At 43.5% G+C, this 8399-nt stretch overlaps 1 long non-coding RNA gene across 1 annotated transcript in view; it reads left to right on the top strand.

Annotated features, from left to right (window-relative positions):
- LOC142499079 (uncharacterized) overlaps nucleotides 1–2217 on the top strand; it is a 34611-nt gene extending 32394 nt beyond the window's left edge. Inside the window, exon 3 of the long non-coding RNA XR_012802615.1 lies at nucleotides 1986–2217. This is a non-coding gene — a long non-coding RNA (uncharacterized LOC142499079). The remainder of the gene's footprint in view (nucleotides 1–1985) is intronic.
- Nucleotides 2218–8399: the final 6182 nt, after the last annotated feature.

Raw genomic sequence — 8399 nt, 5'->3', positions numbered from 1 at the left:
AATATCCATCTATACGTGTGTGTATCTATATCCATCAATAAGTGTGTGTGTGTGTATCTATATCCATCTATACGTGTGTGTGTATCTATATCCATCTATACGTGTGTGTGGATCTATATCCATCTATACGTGTGTGTATGTATCTATATACATCTATAAGTGTGTGTATGTATCTATATCCATTTATACGTGTGTGTGTGTGTGTGTGTGTGTGTGTGTGTGTGTGTGTGTGTGTGTGTGTGTGTGTGTGTGTTCTATATCCATCTATACGTGTGTGTGTGTGTGTGTGTGTGTGTATGTATCTATATCCATCTATATGTGTGTGTATCTATATCCATCTATATGTGTATGTGTGTATGTATCTATATCCATCTATATGTGTGTGTATCTATCCATTTATAGGTGTGTGTGTGTTCTATATCCATCTATACGTGTGTGTGTTCTATATCCATCTATACATGTGTGTGGGTGTCTATATCCATCTATACGTGTGTGGGTATCTATATCCATCTATACGTGTGTGAATCTATATCCATTTATACGTGTGTGTGTGTGTGTGTGTGTGTGTGTGTGTATCTATATCCATCTATACGTATGTGTGTGTATCTATATCCATCTATACATGTGTGTGTATCTATATCCATCTATACATATGTGTGTATCTATATCCATCTATACGTGTGTGTGTGTGTGTGTGTATCTATATCCATCTATACGTGTGTGTATCTATATCCATCTATACGTGTGTGTATCTATATCCATCTATGTGTGTGTGCATCTATATCCATCTATACGTGTGTGTATCTATATCCATCTATACGTGTGTGTGTGTGTCCCTGCTACAATTCCCCCTTGTCCTGCATGTCACCCCTGGTAGCTGCAGGCAGTGCCGCACTTAACAGCTATCACCAGGCAGGGCATGTGAGTTCTTCCCCATTGTGTTTCTTTATTGTAGTAATTCCAGACACATGTTGGCCTGGTGATGCCTGGGACATGCTGGAGTCACATGTCCGCATGAGTGACCTCTACAACGCCTAAATCTGTCCAGTTACTGGGGCAGAGTGTTGGTCACTCCTTCTGTATCAATACAAGACCACCTTTTATCAACAGACCCCAAGGAGGACTTTCCCATCTTAGAAGAGCCTCCAGGGATTCCCTAATCTCAGGGATCCTACTGGAGGATGCACCCCAACTTTAGACCCATCAAGGGGTGTTTATTTCTCTTACTGTACACCCTATCTCTGACTGCCGATTGCATATACTGTAGCAAATAAAAAGATCACTTGTGAGCACATTCACGTGTCTCAGGCAGGTCTGCAACCCTGCCTTTCACCATTATCACCCAGCTTACAGTGCTTCCACTGCAGCAAGGGATTCTGGGAAATGACATGCAAATGAGCTCACAAGTGATCTTTTTATTTGCTATATGTAATACTGTGGAGGTTTCTTGTTGCCTTTTTCACCCACCATAACTTAAAACGTGATGGTAAACCCTACAGTCTTGAAAATTGCAAAGCCAGCAGTACAACCAACTTCACACTGATGATACCCATTAAGGTTGAAACATGTCTGTGAGTGGTTTCTCTGGCTTTGCATCTGATTCCCATGCTGTGCTTTAAAGCTGTGTTAACAGCGAGCATTAGCTTATATTTATTTATAAAATATTTTACTAGGAAGTAATACATTGAGAGTTACCTCTCGTTTTCAAGTATGTCCTGGGCACAGAGTTAAGACAAATAATACACGGTTACAAATACAGTTACATAAATGAACAGGGTATACATTATATACAAGACATTGCATGCACAGTTAAAGAAAATATATATCATGGGCGAATGAAACAGTTACAGACCAGATTATGGGCTCCATGTAACAATGGTTTTTCAGACAAAAGGTGACACATTGTGCCCCCTACCCCCCTTTCCCTCATTAAATTACCTTTTTACGCTATGGGGCGTGCGCTCTCTTCTCTCTTTTTCTTTTAGATTTCCTGTGGACTTGGTTTGTCCACTTTTGAGAGCAGCCGGAGTTCCCCTGTACCAGTATCTACTTCATATTGGACTACCATTTGAGGACTGGTTTTTCCTTTTTCTTTAGTTTTTTGTTTTTATATCATCATATGTTTTTATATGTATGAACCTGTGTGTCATTACAATATTATTTACATTGTTTGTTGAAGTTTAGTGTTTAGTCTTTCTTAAATTATTTTTCAGGTGTTTTATGAGTATTTGTCATCCAATTATACAATAATATTAGGTGTATATTTATATCCTATATTGAATTTTACTTTATACAAATATTACACCCCCCCCCCTTTCTTATTTTAATTATTATATAATTTTTGGTATTATTAATTTGGTTCGGAGGCGCAGCTTTTTTCTTTTGTTTTGTTCCCATATATATACATATATACTCACACACACACACGTGTGTCCTGAAAACCTAACCCGTTGGTGGCCCTTGAGGACTGGCATTGACCACCCCTGTTGTGGGTGACTCTTCGTCTCTGTGATAAATGTGATGATTTCTGTGCCGGGCGGAGGGCTGCCGTGTCTTCTTGTCGGATAACGGCAGCTCCTCTCCCCAGGGAGTTTGTACATAAAGAATACAACATCACAAAAATAGTATTAAGATGCTTCAACGTAAAGATACAGAGTTAAGGAGTTAGTCAAAATAAACACGTGTTTTCATCTATAATTTACAGTTTTACTGCGAGCTAGTTGTGATATTTACGGTCTTAACCGTGACTGACAGGTAGAGTTGCCAGACGGCTTCTCCAAAAATACAGGACACAATGAAAGGTGCAACGTGCTTGAGACGTGCATGAGCGCACAACCTAGGGTTGTCAGATGTCAGAAAGGCATCTAGGATTACGCTCTGTTTCGTTTTTTTTTTTATGGTGTAATTGGCGTCCTGCCATTGATGCTCCAACAAATCGCACGCAGATTCAGACTGCGCAAAACGGAAAATGAGACCCTTGTTACCCGGGGATCTGCGTGTACCGATAATGCACGGGGCTATTAGATTCACAGCATGGAAAAAATATATAGATATTTGTGCCTGCAACTGCCCCGAATGAGAAACCAATTAAATGGGCGTCTTACATCTGATGCATTTAACATGCGAACATATGACTTCAGAAAGTGAATCCCTGCGCTTCTCCCTTTGGGATAGCAATCAATGGGGAATATAAATATATGTATGGTGTAAATACCTATAAGAAAAAAGGAGACTTTTGGTATACATCCTTTGATCAAATAATGCCAAGCCTGCTAACCACGTCAAGGTCAGTCTCTTTAGCAGGTCCCTACGCTAAATGCATACTAGTGTTATGTGAAATAAGCCCAGAAGGGGTTAAAATATCAAAGCATATGCTTATATAACCTAGTGCAGTTAAAAACTGGTATATACCAGTACAGATACTCACATGTAAGTGAAGTGAAATAAGGGGACCTTGCTAGGAGATTGTATACCTAGAAGAGGAGGGGCTGGCCTGCCCCAAACTGCTCAATAAGCAGTTGCAGTGATTGGCTAAATATATTCAATTACACCATAGTAGTGTTGCCTTCTGGGAGTGTGCTGCTAAGGATTAAAATCGGCCCAACAAATAATGTAAAACAAATATATAAGCACTGCGCTTCTCCATGTAAAGAGCATGCAGCTAGTGAAGGAAATGGCCATACAAATGTGCAAAACAGAAAGTGAATCCCTGCATTTAGCGTAGGGACCTGCTAAAGAGACTTACCTTGACGTGGTTAGCAGGCTTGGCATTATTTGATCAAAGGATGTATACCAAAAGTCTCCTTTGTTCTTATAGGTATTTACACCATACATATATTTATATTCCCCATTGATTGCTATCCCAAAGGGAGAAGCGCAGGGATTCACTTTCTGTTTTGCACATGTGTATGGCCATTTCCTTCACTAGCTGCATGCTCTTTACAAACATATGACTTCCCCTGAAGCACAATTGAATATGATCTAGTTATATAATGTTTGTCTGGTGACTCGGTATGTCACCACTCCCAGCACCGTGCTAGTGCACGCGGCCTACATGTGCTGAAAAGTACCTTGATACTTGATGTCTAGTAAATACATTGACCCTGAGGGTAGGGCGACCAGATGTCCTGGTTTTCAGGGCTGTGCCCCGACTTTTTGGGTTGCCGTCTCGGTTTTTAAATCTTGTTGGCCGCGCATGCGCGATCGGTACTTGGCTGCTCGTTCGCATGCGCATGAGCGTCCGGGCCGCACATGCACAGTCAGCGAGTACCGACTGCGCATGCGTGACATTTTTCCCAGGGACAAATATGGTCAACCTACCCGAGGCGCGGATTCCACGCTATCGTACTTTATTGAATAAGCCATTTGGAGAGACAATTCTGTCCCTTTATACAAAGCCAAAGACCCAATAAACACCTAACGTGACACAATTAGGGTCATTTAATTCGATCTTTTGGCCAAAACATATCAAGCCTACATGCGATTTAGGGGTTTCCTTGGAGCAAATATTCTATACAGTAGCGTTGAAGACACATGAAAAAAGGGGGGAAACTCTGTGGTGTAGTGTGTTTACAATTCTCTGAAACGGGACAATGAATATATACGCTGGCCACTCGCAGTAGACGGCTCTTGAAGACGCACTTTGGATAATCGGATTCGTAGGAGTTCTATAAGCATGGAGAGTTACGGATTCTGCTTAGATTATAGAATGGAAAAGATAAAATGACACGAGGAAAGAACATAGCTCAGTATGGCTATATACAAGATAAAACCTCCAATTACAATCTCCTGAGTTTGCACTCACACTTTCTGAGTCTTTGTTTCAGGCATAGAGAACTAGGTCTTTATAGTGGGACAGCTGTCTCCTCACAGGAACTTTTATCCCTCGAGGCTCGAGTGTATGTGTATGTGTAATATATACAGGCATACCCCACTTTAAGTACACTCACTTTAAGTACACTCGCGAGTAAGTACATATCGCCCAATAGGTAAACGGCAGCTCACGCATGCGCCTGTCATCACGTCCTGAACAACAATACCGGCTCCCTACCTGTACCGAAGCTGTGCGCAAGCGGGGAGACTATAGAGTCTGTTACAAATGCATTATTTACATCAGTTATGCACGTATATGACGATTGCAGTACAGTACATGCATCGATAAGTGGGAAAAAGGTAGTGCTTCACTTTAAGTACTTTTTCGCTTTACATACATGCTCCGGTCCCATTGCGTACGTTAATGCGGGGTATGCCTGTATGTGTTGAAACATGTCAGTGAATGGTTTCTCTGGCTTTGCATCGGATTCCCATGCTGTGCTTAAAAGCTGTGTCAACTGAAGCATACTTGGGAGATATGGACAAAAGCCAAAACCAAATTCAAACTCGCCTCCGTATCCTCGCCGCTTAGGCCAATTTTCAATAACCCCAAATTTCCTCCGGGGTGCGACACTAACCAATTCGACCAACTCAAATTGAAGCGGATCAGGACGATTGCCGACCTACTGAGCCTAGGGAGGTTCTTGAGTTACCAAGATTTACGCTCCAAAGACGAAATTCCAGAATTGGACACATTTAAATATCTCCAAATTAGACATTTTGTACAAAAAATATTCCCAAAATCAGAATTTCCCCCTCTCACGGGCTATGAAAAGTTATGTCAAACCGGGGTCCATCAAAAAGGTCTAATAACAAAGATCTACGCTGAAATTGAGACGTCAGCGGACCCCCCGGTTCACGACTATATGCTCAAATGGGCTGCGGATCTAAACATAGTCATAGAAAGAGAGGATTGGGAGGATATTTGGGAAACAGCCTCAGGAACTTCCATATGTACCACAACAAAGGAAAATATTTATAAAATATCGTTTCACTGGTATCTTACCCCAGTGAGATTAAAACAAATCTACCCTCTGACAACCGACTTGTGCTGGAGAGGCTGTGGACAAAAGGGAGACATGGCCCACATTTGGTGGCCATGTCCAGAAATTGAGAAATTTTGGCTCACCGTCCAAACATTAATAAAAGAGGTTACTGACCTCACTGATCCACTGACCTACCTCCTGGCCAGGCCGATGGAAAGAATTGACCGGCCAGTGAGGAAGTTAATCTCCTTCATTCTTACAGCGGCAAGATGTGCAGTATCGGCTTCCTGGAAGAAAGTTGCTCCCCCCGCTAAGCAAAGGATAAAAAGAAGGGTCAATGAGGTAATGCTAATGGAAAAATTAACCGCATTTCTCAAGCAAAAAATGACAGCCTTCTACGGAGTCTGGGAACCATGGCTGGTCCAATAACTGGGTAATGATGGTTCTCCGGTCTGGACCGATGGATAAATGGTGTCCTGGAACCAGATTCCATATTTCTCTGTCTCCCTTTGCAGTTCATGGGATTAATTTCTCTCTAGTTCAGCTGCCTGTTATTTCCCCTGTCCCAGCAGCTTGCTGCATGTGAAAAGGCAACATTTTGATACACATGTTGTTTACTCAGACATAGTCAGTGAGTTGCTATAGCAACCTCAGCCTCTCTCTCAGAATGGGCTAGTATGCTCTCCCCCTCTGCCTTGCTCACAGATGGTCTGTCCCCAGGCTATCCTGCTACCCAGAATTCCCTCACACTTCCTTTTACCTTTCAACATTGGCGGAGTGAGTACCTTCTGTTAACTCTCTACTGGCAAGGCCTTATCCTTTTCACCTGCCCTTACTACAAAGCACCCACAGAGTTATACTTCCCCAACACAAACATCTCATCCACAAGTGCCTGTTTTTATTGCTGCTTTCCTAAATAAAGTGGAGGAAATATACAGGACTTGTTGTGCTTTGGAAAGAGGGCTGAGTTGAAGCTAGCTGGGTTCATTCATACCCCCAGACATGACCCTGGATCCAGGATAAATGGGCCACCCAGTTGCAGGGGCAGAGATCAGGCCCCACCCCCCTCTCCTTTTCCCCCCTCCCCCCTCCCTGTTTTCTGTCTCTTTATCCCCTTCTTTTTCTAGCCTCTCTCTCGATGTTTCAAGGGACCCTGAGGCCTCGCTGAGCGTGGCGACGCTCTCTTCTATTCTTTCCCCCACATATTAAAAAATGTCTCTGTATTAGGCTATGTTCATTATATTATATATGCTTGTTGTTGATTTGCCTAATAAAAACATTTGGGGGAAAAAAAAGCTAAAAGGTGACACGGTGTGCTCATTTGCATGTCATTTCCCAGAATCCCTTGCTGCAGTGGAAGCACTGTATGCTAGGTGATAATGGTAAAAGGCAGAGTTGCAGACCTGTCCAAGACATGTAAATGTACTCATATATCTATATTATAAAAAGATCACTTATATCTATACAGTATAGAGATATATAGTGTATTACTGTCAGATATTTGTTCCACGATCATTAAACAAAACTCAAAGGAATCAAACTCACGAATTCCCCCAAATCGGGTGTGGGTGGGTGTGTGTGTGTACTATACACACCTTAGAACATTTTTAAGATTGTTTATATATCCTGTAATTTTTTCAACGAGTTTTTTGGAAGATTGCATGTTGAATGAATGCAGCAGCAGGTCGGGTCCCGGTGGTATGAGCTGTAACTGGAGAAGACTCGTTGGCTGGTCTTGATACAGGAAGCAATGTGTGATGTGCAGTTGGTTCATTAATCACTGTGACGCCTATAATGTCTGTGTTACCATCTCCATCGGCTGGAAGGAACAGAACGAAAGGTCTCTACGTGCCCATCCCTTCCAGGTTTGTGAGCCGGGATGGATAAACTCCTAGATCTTCTGCCTTTCCCTGCCACATCAGCGTTAATTCATGCTGCCTCCCTTCTGCCTGTGAGAAACTGTACATAATACCGCGCTCCTCCCTATAGAAGTTTGCTGCAGGTAAAAAGATAGGCCTTACATATAGAAAAACAAAAAGAACGATTCCTGCGCTCCTACCAATTAGGCGAAGATAAAATAATATTCTCATGAAAAAGGGTATTTGGTTAAACCCTTTGGCCAAAGCATTTGTAAGCCTGCATGCCAGGTCAAGGCAACCCGTTTAATGCAGGTACTGCTGCGGCACAGTTTATTCGAGCATTTGCCCGTTCTGTGCCGCAGCAGTAGCCTGGCGCGCGCCCGAGTGTGACGGGCGCGCGCCGAAGCAGCGGAAGAGCGCCCTCCGATCGGGGCGCTCTCCCTACCGCTGCCGGGTCCGCCGTGTCCCCCGGAACCCCCTGCCGCTGTCCCGCGATCGCGGGACACCAGGGCTCCCTCGGGGAGCCCTGGACGCGCGTGCAGGGGGCGCAGGCTCCCGAAGACGCGTGACCGCGCGTCTATGACGCGCGGCACGCCGAGGGGCGGCCACTAGCAAGCCGGGAAATCTCCCGGCTTGCGGATCTGGCCGCACTGCGATAAAGTGTGTCGCCAGTGTACCTACA

This window comes from Ascaphus truei, chromosome 7, assembly GCF_040206685.1.
Source record: "Ascaphus truei isolate aAscTru1 chromosome 7, aAscTru1.hap1, whole genome shotgun sequence".
Taxonomy (NCBI): domain Eukaryota; kingdom Metazoa; phylum Chordata; class Amphibia; order Anura; family Ascaphidae; genus Ascaphus; species Ascaphus truei.
This window is presented reverse-complemented; position numbering and strand designations above follow the sequence as displayed.